Below are 13032 nucleotides of genomic sequence, written 5' to 3'. Positions count from 1 at the left end.
ATGATGATGTCAGCCGCACACATGGAACAAAGGAACATTTTCATAGCAATCAGCATTTTCAACGCATATGAAGAATGCAGAAGCACACAACATTGTGATGTGATCAGCCGCACACATTGAACAACGGAACATTTTCATAGCAATCAGCATTTTCAACGCATATGAAGAATGCAGAAGCACACAACATTGTGATGTGATCAGCCGCACACATGGAACAAAGGAACATTTTCATAGCAATCAGCATTTTCAACGCATATGAAAAATGCAGAAGCACACAAAATAATGATGATGTCAGCCGCACACATGGAACAAAGGAACATTTTCATAGCAATCAGCATTTTCTATGCATATGAAGAATGCAGAAGCACACAAAATTGTGATGTGATCAGCCGCACACATGGAACAAAGGAACATTTTCATAGCAATCAGCATTTTCAACGCATATGAAGAATGCAGAAGCACACAAAATGGTGATGTGATCAGCCGCACACATGGAACAAAAGAACATTTTCATAGCAATCAACATTTTCAACGCATATGAAGAATGCAGAAGCACACAAAATGGTGATGTGATAAGCCGCACACATTAAACAAAGGAACATTTTCATAGCAATCAGCATTTTCAACGCATATGAAGAATGCAGAAGCACACAACATTGTGATGTGATCAGCCGCACACATGGAACAAAGGAACATTTTCATAGCAATCAGCATTTTCAACGCAAATAAAGAATGCAGAAGCACACAACATTGTGATGTGATCTGCCGCACACATGGAACAAAGGAACATTTTCATAGCAGTCAACATTTTCAACGCATATGAAGAATGCAGAAGCACACAACATTGTGATGTGATCAGCCGCACACATGGAACAAAGGAACATTTTCATAGCATTCAGCATTTTCAACGCATATGAAGAATGCAGAAGCACACAACATTGTGATGTGATCAGCCGCACACATGGAACAAGGGAACATTTTCATAGCAATCAGCATTTTCAACGCAAATAAAGAATGCAGAAGCACACAACATTGTGTTGTGATCAGCCGCATACATGAAACAAAGGAACATTTTCATAGCAGTCAACATTTTCAACGCATATGAAGAATGCAGAAGCACACAAAATTGTGATGTGATCAGCCGCACACATGGAACAAAGGAACATTTTCATAGCAATCAGCATTTTCAACGCATATGAAAAATGCAGAAGCACACAAAATAATGATGATGTCAGCCGCACACATGGAACAAAGGAACATTTTCATAGCAATCAGCATTTTCTATGCATATGAAGAATGCAGAAGCACACAACATTGTGATGTGATCAGCCGCACACATGGAACAAAGGAACATTTTCATAGCAATCAGCATTTTCAACGCATATGAAGAATGCAGAAGCACACAACATTGTTATGTGATCATCTGCACAAATGGAACAAAGGAACATTTTCATAGCAATCAGCATTTTCAACGCATATGAAGAATGCAGAAGCACACAACATTGTTATGTGATCATCTGCACAAATGGAACAAAGGAACATTTTCATAGCAATCAGCATTTTCAACGCATATGAAGAATGCAGAAGCACACACCATTGTGATTTGATCAGCCGCACACATGGAACAAAGGAACATTTTCATAGCAATCAGCATTTTCAACGCATATGAAGAATGCAGAAGCACACAACATTGTGATGTGATCAGCCGCACACATGGAACAAAGGAACATTTGCATAGCAATCAGCATTTCCAACGCATATGAAGAATGCAGAAGCACACAACATTGTGATGTGATCAGCCGCACACATGTAACAAAGGAACATTTTCATAGCAATCAGCATTTTCAACGCATATAAAGAATGCAGAAGCACACAACATGGTGATGTGATCAGCCGCACACATGTAACAAAGGAACATTTTCATAGCAATCAGCATTTCCAACGCATATAAAGAATGCAGAAGCACACAAAATTGTGATGTGATCAGCCGCACACATGGAACAAAGGAACATTTTCATAGCAATCAGCATTTTCAACGCATATGAAGAATGCAGAAGCACACTAAATTGTGATGTAATCAGCCGCATACATGGAACAAAGGAACATTTTCATAGCAATCAACATTTTCAACGCATATGAAGAATGCAGAAGCACACAAAATGGTGATGTGATCAGCCGCACACATGTAACAAAGGAACATTTTCATAGCAATTAGCATTTTCAACGCATATGAAGAATGCAGAAGCACACAACATTGTGATGTGATCAGCCGCACACATGGAACAAAGGAACATTTTCATAGCAATCAACATTTTCAACGCATATGAAGAATGCAGAAGCACACAAAATTGTGATGTGATCAGCCGCACACATGGAACAAAAGAAACATTTTCATAGCAATCAGCATTTTCAACGCATATGAAGAATGCAGAAGCACACAACATTGTGATGTGATCAGCTGCACACATGGAACAAAGGAACATTTTCATAGCAATCAGCATTTTCAACACATATGAAGAATGCAGAAGCACACAACATTGTGATGTGATCAGCCGCACACATGGAACAAAGGAACATTTTCATAGCAATCAACATTTTCAACGCATATGAAGAATGCAGAAGCACACAACATTGTGATGTGATCAGCCGCACACATGGAACAAAGGAAAATTTTCATACCATTAAGCATTTTCAACGCATATGAAGAATGCAGAAGCACACAAAATTGTGATGTGATCCGCCGCATACATGGAACAAAGTAACATTTTCGTAGCAGTCAACATTTTCAACGCATATGAAGAATGCAGAAGCAAACAACAATGTGATGTGATCAGCCGCACACATGGAACAAAGGAACATTTTCATACCATTCAGCATTTTCAACGCATATGAAGAATGCAGAAGCACACAACATTGTGATGTGATCAGCCGCACACATGGAACAAAGAACATTTTCATAGCAATCAGCATTTTCAACGCATATGAAGAATGCAGAAGCACACAACATTGTGATGTGATCAGCCGCACACATGGAACAAAGGAACATTTTCATAGCAATCAGCATTTTCAACGCAAATAAAGAATGCAGAAGCACACAACATTGTGATGTGATCAGCCGCACACATGGAACAAAGGAACATTTTCATAGCAGTCAACATTTTCAACACATATGAAGAATGCAGAAGCACACAAAATTGTGATGTGATCAGCCGCACACATGGAACAAAGGAACATTTTCATAGCAATCAGCATTTTCAACGCATATGAAGAATGCAGAAGCACACAAAATTGTGATGTAATCAGCCGCATACATGGAACAAAGGAACATTTTCATAGCAATCAACATTTTCAACGCATATGAAGAATGCAGAAGCACACAAAATGGTGGTGTGATCAGCCGCACACATGGAACAAAGGAACATTTTCATAGCAATCAGCATTTTCAACGCATATGAAGAATGCAGAAGCACACAAAATGGTGATGTGATCAGCCGCACACACGGAACAAAGGAACATTTTCATAGCAATCAACATTTTCAACGCATATGAAGAATGCAGAAGCACACAAAATGGTGATGTGATCAGCCGCACACATGGAACAGAGGAACATTTTCATAGCAATCAGCATTTTCAACGCATATGAAGAATGCAGAAGCACACAACATTGTGATGTGATCAGCCGCACACATGGAACAAAGGAACATTTTCATAGCAATCAGCATTTTCAACGCAAATAAAGAATGCAGAAGCGCACAACATTGTGATGTGATCAGCCGCACACATGGAACAAAGGAACATTTTCATAGCAGTCAACATTTTCAACGCATATGAAGAATGCAGAAGCACACAAAATTGTGATGTGATCAGCCGCACACATGGAACAAAGGAACATTTTCATAGCAATCAGCATTTTCAACGCATATGAAGAATGCAGAAGCACACAAAAATGTTGATGTAATCAGCCGCATACATGGAACAAAGGAACATTTTCATAGCAATCAACATTTTCAACGCATATGAAGAATGCAGAAGCACACAAAATGGTGATGTGATCAGCCGCACACATGAAACAAAGGAACATTTTCATAGCAATCAGAATTTTCAACGCATATGAAGAATGCAGAAGCACACAAAATGGTGATGTGATCAGCCGCACACATGGAACAAAGGAACATTTTCATAGCAATCAGCATTGTCAACGCATATGAAGAATGCAGAAGCACACAACATTGTGATGTCATCAGCCGCACACATGGAACAAAGGAACATTTTCATAGCAATCAGCATTTTCAACGCATATGAAGAATGCAGAAGCACACAACATTGTGATGTGATCAGACGGACACATGGAACAAAGGAACATTTTCATAGCAATCAAAATTTTCGACGCAAATAAAGAATGCAGAAGCACACAACATTGTGATGTGATCAGCCGCACACATGGAACAAAGGAACATTTTCATAGCAATTAGCATTTTCAACGCATATGAAGAATGCAGAAGCACACAACATTGTGATGTGATCAGCCGCACACATGGAACAAAGGAACATTTTCATAGCAATCAACATTTTCAACGCATATGAAGAATGCAGAAGCACACAAAATTGTGATGTGATCAGCCGCACACATGGAACAAAGGAACATTTTCATAGCAATCAACATTGTCAACGCATATGAAGAATGCAGAAGCACACAACATTGTGATGTGATCAGCCGCACACATGGAACAAAGGAACATTTTCATAGCAATCAGCATTTTCAACGCATATGAAGAATGCAGAAGCACACAACGTTGTGATGTGATCAGCCGCACACATGGAACAAAGGAACATTTTCATAGCAATCAGCATTTTCAACGCATATGAAGAATGCAGAAGCACACAACATTGTGATGTGATCAGCCGCACACATGGAACAAAGGAACATTTTCATAGCAATCAGCATTTTCAACGCATATGAAGAATGCAGAAGCACACAACGTTGTGATGTGATCAGCCGCACACATGGAACAAAGGAACATTTTCATAGCAATCAGCATTTTCAACGCATATGAAGAATGCAGAAGCACACAACATTGTGATGTGATCAGCTGCACACATGGAACAAAGGAACATTTTCATAGCAATCAGCATTTTCAACGCATATGAAGAATGCAGAAGCACACAACATTGTGATGTGATCAGCTGCACACATGGAACAAAGGAACATTTTCATATCAATCAGCATTTTCAACGCATATGAAGAATGCAGAATCACACAACATTGTGATTTAATAAGCCGCACACATTGAACAAAGGAACATTTGCATAGCAATCAGCATTTCAAACACATATAAAGAATGCAGAAGCACACAACATTGTGATGTGATCAGCCGCACACATGGAACAAAGGAACATTTTCATAGCAATCAGCATTTTCAACGCATATGAAGAATGCAGAAGCACACAACATTGTGGTGTGATCAGCCGCACACATGGAACAAAGGAACATTTTCATAGCATTCAGCATTTTCAACGCATATGAAGAATGCAGAAGCACACAACATTGTGATTTGATCTGCCGCACACATTGAACAAAGGAACATTTTCATAGCAATCAGCATTTTCAACGCATATGAAGAATGCAGAATCACACAACATTGTGATGTGATCAGCCGCACACATTGAACAAAGGAACATTTTCATAGCAATCAGCATTTCCAACGCATATAAAGAATGCAGAAGCACACAACATTGTGATGTGATCAGCCGCACACATGGAACAAAGGAACATTTTCATAGCAATCAGCATTTTCAACGCATATGAAGAATGCAGAAGCACACAACATTGTGATTTGATCTGCCGCACACATTGAACAAAGGAACATTTTCATAGCAATCAGCATTTTCAACGCATATGAAGAATGCAGAATCACACAACATTGTGATGTGATCAGCCGCACACATTGAACAAAGGAACATTTTCATAGCAATCAGCATTTCCAACGCATATAAAGAATGCAGAAGCACACAACATTGTGATGTGATCAGCCGCACACATGGAACAAAGGAACATTTTCATAGCAATCAGCATTTTCAACGCATATGAAGAATGCAGAAGCACACAACATTGTGATGTGATCAGCCGCACACATGGAACAAAGGAACATTTTCATAGCAATCAACATTTTCAACGCATATGAAGAATGCAGAAGCACACAACATTGTGATGTGATCAGCCGCACACATGGAACAAAGGAACATTTTCATAGCAATCAACATTTTCAACGCATATGAAGAATGCAGAAGCACACAACATTGTGATGTGATCAGCCGCACACATGGAACAAAGGAACATTTTCATAGCAATCAGCATTTTCAACGCATATGAAGAATGCAGAAGCACAAAACATTGTGATGTGATCAGACGCACACATGGAACAAAGGAACATTTTCATAGCAATCAGCATTTTCAACGCATATGAAGAATGCAGAAGCACACAACATTGTGATGTGATCAGCTGCACACATGGAACAAAGGAACATTTTCATAGCAATCAGCATTTTCAACGCATATGAAGAATGCAGAAGCACACAACATTGTGATGTGATCAGCTGCACACATGGAACAAAGGAACATTTTCATAGCAATCAGCATTTTCAACGCATATAAAGAATGCAGAAGCACACAACATTGTGATTTGATCAGCTGCACACATGGAACAAAGGAACATTTTCATAGCAATCAGCATTTTCAACGCATATGAAGAATGCAGAAACACACAACATTGTGATGTGATCAGCCGCACACATGGAACAAAGGAACATTTTCATAGCAATCAGCATTTTCAACGCATATGAAGAATGCAGAAGCACACAACATTGTGATGTGATCAGCCGCACACATGGAACAAAGGAACATTTTCATAGCAATCAACATTTTCAACGCATATGAAGAATGCAGAAGCACACAACATTGTGATGTGATCAGCCGCACACATGGAACAAAGGAACATTTTCATAGCAATCAACATTTTCAACGCATATGAAGAATGCAGAAGCACACAACATTGTGATGTGATAAGCTGCACACATGGAACAAAGGAACATTTTCATAGCAATCAGCATTTTCCACGCATATGAAGAATGCAGAAGCACACAACATTGTGATGTGATCAGCCGCACACATGGAACAAAGGAACATTTTCATAGCAATCAGCATTTTCAACGCATATGAAGAATGCAGAAGCACACAACATTGTGATGTGATCAGCTGCACACATGGAACAAAGGAACATTTTCATAGCAATCAGCATTTTCAACGCATATGAAGAATGCAGAAGCACACAACATTGTTATGTGATCAGCTGCACACATGGAACAAAGGAACTTTTTCATAGCAATCAGCATTTTCAACGCATATGAAGAATGCAGAAGCACACAACATTGTGATTTGATCAGCCGCACACATTGAACAAAGGAACATTTGCATAGCAATCAGCATTTCCAACGCATATAAAGAATGCAGAAGCACACAACATTGTGATGTGATCAGCCGCACACATGGAACAAAGGAACATTTTCATAGCAATCAGCATTTTCAACGCATATGAAGAATGCAGAAGCACACAACATTGTGATGTGATCAGCCGCACACATGGAACAAAGTAACATTTTCATAGCAATCAACATTTTCAACGCATATGAAGAATGTAGAAGCACACAACATTGTGATGTGATCAGCCGCACACATGGAACAAAGGAACATTTTCATAGCAATCAACATTTTCAACGCATATGAAGAATGCAGAAGCACACAATATTGTGATGTGATCAGCTGCACACATGGAACAAAGGAACATTTTCATAGCAATCAGCATTTTCAACGCATATGAAGAATGCAGAAACACACAACATTGTGATGTGATCAGCCGCACACATGGAACAAAGGAACATTTTCATAGCAATCAGCATTTTCAACGCATATGAAGAATGCAGAAACACACAACATTGTGATGTGATCAGCCGCACACATGGAACAAAGGAACATTTTCATAGCAATCAGCATTTTCAACGCATGTGAAGAATGCAGAAGCACACAACATTGTGATGTGATCAGCCGCACACATTGAACAAAGGAACATTTTCATAGCAATCAGCATTTTCAACGCATGTGAAGAATGCAGAAGCACACAACATTGTGATGTGATCAGCCGCACACATGGAACAAAGGAACATTTTCATAGCAATCAGCATTTTCAACGCATATGAAGAATGCAGAAGCACACAACATTGTGATGTGATCAGCCGCACACATGGAACAAAGGAACATTTTCATAGCAATCAGCATTTTCAACGCATATGAAGAATGCAGAAGCACACAACATTGTGATGTGATCAGCTGCACACATGGAACAAAGGAACATTTTCATAGCAATCAGCATTTTCAACGCATATGAAGAATGCAGAAGCAAACAACAATGTGATGTGATCAGCTGCACACATGGAACAAAGGAACATTTTCATAGCAATCAGCATTTTCAACGCATATAAAGAATGCAGAAGCACACAACATTGTGATTTGATCAGCTGCACACATGGAACAAAGGAACATTTTCATAGCAATCAGCATTTTCAATGCATATGAAGAATGCAGAAACACACAACATTGTGATGTGATCAGCCGCACACATGGAACAAAGGAACATTTTCATAGCAATCAGCATTTTCAACGCATATGAAGAATGCAGAAGCACACAACATTGTGATGTGATCAGCCGCACACATGGAACAAAGGAACATTTTCATAGCAATCAACATTTTCAACGCATATGAAGAATGCAGAAGCACACAACATTGTGATGTGATCAGCCGCACACATGGAACAAAGGAACATTTTCATAGCAATCAACATTTTCAACGGATATGAAGAATGCAGAAGCACACAACATTGTGATGTGATCAGCTGCACACATGGAACAAAGGAACATTTTCATAGCAATCAGCATTTTCCACGCATATGAAGAATGCAGAAGCACACAACATTGTGATGTGATCAGCCGCACACATGGAACAAAGGAACATTTTCATAGCAATCAGCATTTTCAACGCATATGCAGAATGCAGAAGCACACAACATTGTGATGTGATCAGCTGCACACATGGAACAAAGGAACATTTTCATAGCAATCAGCATTTTCAACGCATATGAAGAATGCAGAAGCACACAACATTGTGATGTGATCAGCTGCACACATGGAACAAAGGAACATTTTCATAGCAATCAGCATTTTCAACGCATATGAAGAATGCAGAAGCACACAACATTGTTATGTGATCAGCTGCACACATGGAACAAAGGAACATTTTCATAGCAATCAGCATTTTCAACGCATATGAAGAATGCAGAAGCACACAACATTGTGATTTGATCAGCCGCACACATTGAACAAAGGAACATTTGCATAGCAATCAGCATTTCCAACGCATATAAAGAATGCAGAAGCACACAACATTGTGATGTGATCAGCCGCACACATGGAACAAAGGAACATTTTCATAGCAATCAGCATTTTCAACGCATATGAAGAATGCAGAAGCACACAACATTGTGATGTGATCAGCCGCACACATGGAACAAAGTAACATTTTCATAGCAATCAACATTTTCAACGCATATGAAGAATGTAGAAGCACACAACATTGTGATGTGATCAGCCGCACACATGGAACAAAGGAACATTTTCATAGCAATCAACATTTTCAACGCATATGAAGAATGCAGAAGCACACAACATTGTGATGTGATCAGCTGCACACATGGAACAAAGGAACATTTTCATAGCAATCAGCATTTTCAACGCATATGAAGAATGCAGAAACACACAACATTGTGATGTGATCAGCCGCACACATGGAACAAAGGAACATTTTCATAGCAATCAGCATTTTCAACGCATATGAAGAATGCAGAAACACACAACATTGTGATGTGATCAGCCGCACACATGGAACAAAGGAACATTTTCATAGCAATCAGCATTTTCAACGCATGTGAAGAATGCAGAAGCACACAACATTGTGATGTGATCAGCCGCACACATTGAACAAAGGAACATTTTCATAGCAATCAGCATTTTCAACGCATGTGAAGAATGCAGAAGCACACAACATTGTGATGTGATCAGCCGCACACATGGAACAAAGGAACATTTTCATAGCAATCAGCATTTTCAACGCATGTGAAGAATGCAGAAGCACACAACATTGTGATGTGATCAGCCGCACACATGGAACAAAGGAACATTTTCATAGCAATCAGCATTTTAAACGCATGTGAAGAATGCAGAAGCACACAACATTGTGAGGTGATCAGCTGCACACATGGAACAAAGGAACATTTTCATAGCAATCAGCATTTTCAACGCATATGAAGAATGCAGAAGCACACAACATTGTGATGTGATCAGCCGCACACATGGAACAAAGGAACATTTTCATAGCAATCAGCATTTTCAACGCATATGAAGAATGCAGAAGCACACAACATTGTGATGTGATCAGCCGCACACATGGAACAAAGGAATATTTTCATAGCAATCAGCATTTTCAACACATATGAAGAATGCTGAAGCACACAACATTGTGATGTGATCAGCCGCACACATGGAACAAAGGAACATTTTCATAGATATCAGCATTTTCAACACATATGAAGAATGCAGAAGCACACAACATTGTTATGTGACCAGCCGCACACATGGAACAAAGGAACATTTTCATAGCATTCATCATTTTCAACGCATATGAAGAATGCAGAAGCACACAACATTGTGATGTGATCAGCCGCACACATGGAACAAAGGAATATTTTCATAGCAATCAGCATTTTCAACACATATGAAGAATGCTGAAGCACACAACATTGTGATGTGATCAGCCGCACACATGGAACAAAGGAACATTTTCATAGATATCAGCATTTTCAACACATATGAAGAATGCAGAAGCACACAACATTGTTATGTGACCAGCCGCACACATGGAACAAAGGAACATTTTCATAGCATTCATCATTTTCAACGCATATGAAGAATGCAGAAGCACACAACATTGTTATGTGATCAGCCGCACACATGGAACAAAGGAACATTTTCATAGCAATCAGCATTTTCAACACATATGAAGAATGCAGAAGCACACAACATTGTGATGTGATCAGCCGCACACATGGAACAAAGGAATATTTTCATAGCAATCAGCATTTTCAACACATATGAAGAATGCTGAAGCACACAACATTGTGATGTGATCAGCCGCACACATGGAACAAAGGAACATTTTCATAGCAATCAGCATTTTCAACGCATATGAAGAATGCAGAAGCACACAACATTGTTATGTGATCAGCCGCACACATGGAAAAAAGGAACATTTTCATAGCATTCAGCATTTTCAACGCATATGAAGAATGCAGAAGCACACAACATTGTGATGTGATCAGCCGCACACATGGAACAAAGGAACATTTTCATAGCAATCAGCATTTTCAACGCATATGAAGAATGCAGAAGCACACAACATTGTGATGTGATCAGCCGCACACATGGAACAAAGGAACATTTTCATAGCAATCAACATTTTCAACGCATATGAAGAATGCAGAAGCACACAACATTGTGATGTGATCAGCCGCACACATGGAACAAAGGAACATTTTCATAGCAATCAACATTTTCAACGGATATGAAGAATGCAGAAGCACACAACATTGTGATGTGATCAGCTGCACACATGGAACAAAGGAACATTTTCATAGCAATCAGCATTTTCCACGCATATGAAGAATGCAGAAGCACACAACATTGTGATGTGATCAGCCGCACACATGGAACAAAGGAACATTTTCATAGCAATCAGCATTTTCAACGCATATGAAGAATGCAGAAGCACACAACATTGTGATGTGATCAGCTGCACACATGGAACAAAGGAACATTTTCATAGCAATCAGCATTTTCAACGCATATGAAGAATGCAGAAGCACACAACATTGTGATGTGATCAGCTGCACACATGGAACAAAGGAACATTTTCATAGCAATCAGCATTTTCAACACATATGAAGAATGCAGAAGCACACAACATTGTTATGTGATCAGCTGCACACATGGAACAAAGGAACATTTTCATAGCAATCAGCATTTTCAACGCATATGAAGAATGCAGAAGCACACAACATTGTGATTTGATCAGCCGCACACATTGAACAAAGGAACATTTGCATAGCAATCAGCATTTCCAACGCATATAAAGAATGCAGAAGCACACAACATTGTTATGTGATCAGCCGCACACATGGAACAAAGGAACATTTTCATAGCAATCAGCATTTTCAACGCATATGAAGAATGCAGAAGCACACAACATTGTGATGTGATCAGCCGCACACATGGAACAAAGTAACATTTTCATAGCAATCAACATTTTCAACGCATATGAAGAATGTAGAAGCACACAACATTGTGATGTGATCAGCCGCACACATGGAACAAAGGAACATTTTCATAGCAATCAACATTTTCAACGCATATGAAGAATGCAGAAGCACACAACATTGTGATGTGATCAGCTGCACACATGGAACAAAGGAACATTTTCATAGCAATCAGCATTTTCAACGCATATGAAGAATGCAGAAACACACAACATTGTGATGTGATCAGCCGCACACATGGAACAAAGGAACATTTTCATAGCAATCAGCATTTTCAACGCATATGAAGAATGCAGAAACACACAACATTGTGATGTGATCAGCCGCACACATGGAACAAAGGAACATTTTCATAGCAATCAGCATTTTCAACGCATGTGAAGAATGCAGAAGCACACAACATTGTGATGTGATCAGCCGCACACATTGAACAAAGGAACATTTTCATAGCAATCAGCATTTTCAACGCATGTGAAGAATGCAGAAGCACACAACATTGTGATGTGATCAGCCGCACACATGGAACAAAGGAACATTTTCATAGCAATCAGCATTTT

At 39.3% G+C, this 13032-nt stretch overlaps 1 protein-coding gene across 1 annotated transcript in view; it reads left to right on the top strand.

Annotated features, from left to right (window-relative positions):
* Positions 1-13032, top strand: part of LOC145260552 (uncharacterized) — a 227956-nt gene that overhangs the window by 97445 nt on the left and 117479 nt on the right. The window lies entirely within an intron of this gene.

This window comes from Euprymna scolopes, chromosome 36 (assembly GCF_053919585.1).
Source record: "Euprymna scolopes isolate OS-2025 chromosome 36, ASM5391958v1, whole genome shotgun sequence".
In the NCBI taxonomy this organism is placed as follows: Eukaryota; Metazoa; Mollusca; class Cephalopoda; order Sepiida; family Sepiolidae; genus Euprymna; species Euprymna scolopes.
Note: the sequence above shows the minus strand (reverse complement) of the source record. Positions and strands in the feature narration are given on the sequence as shown.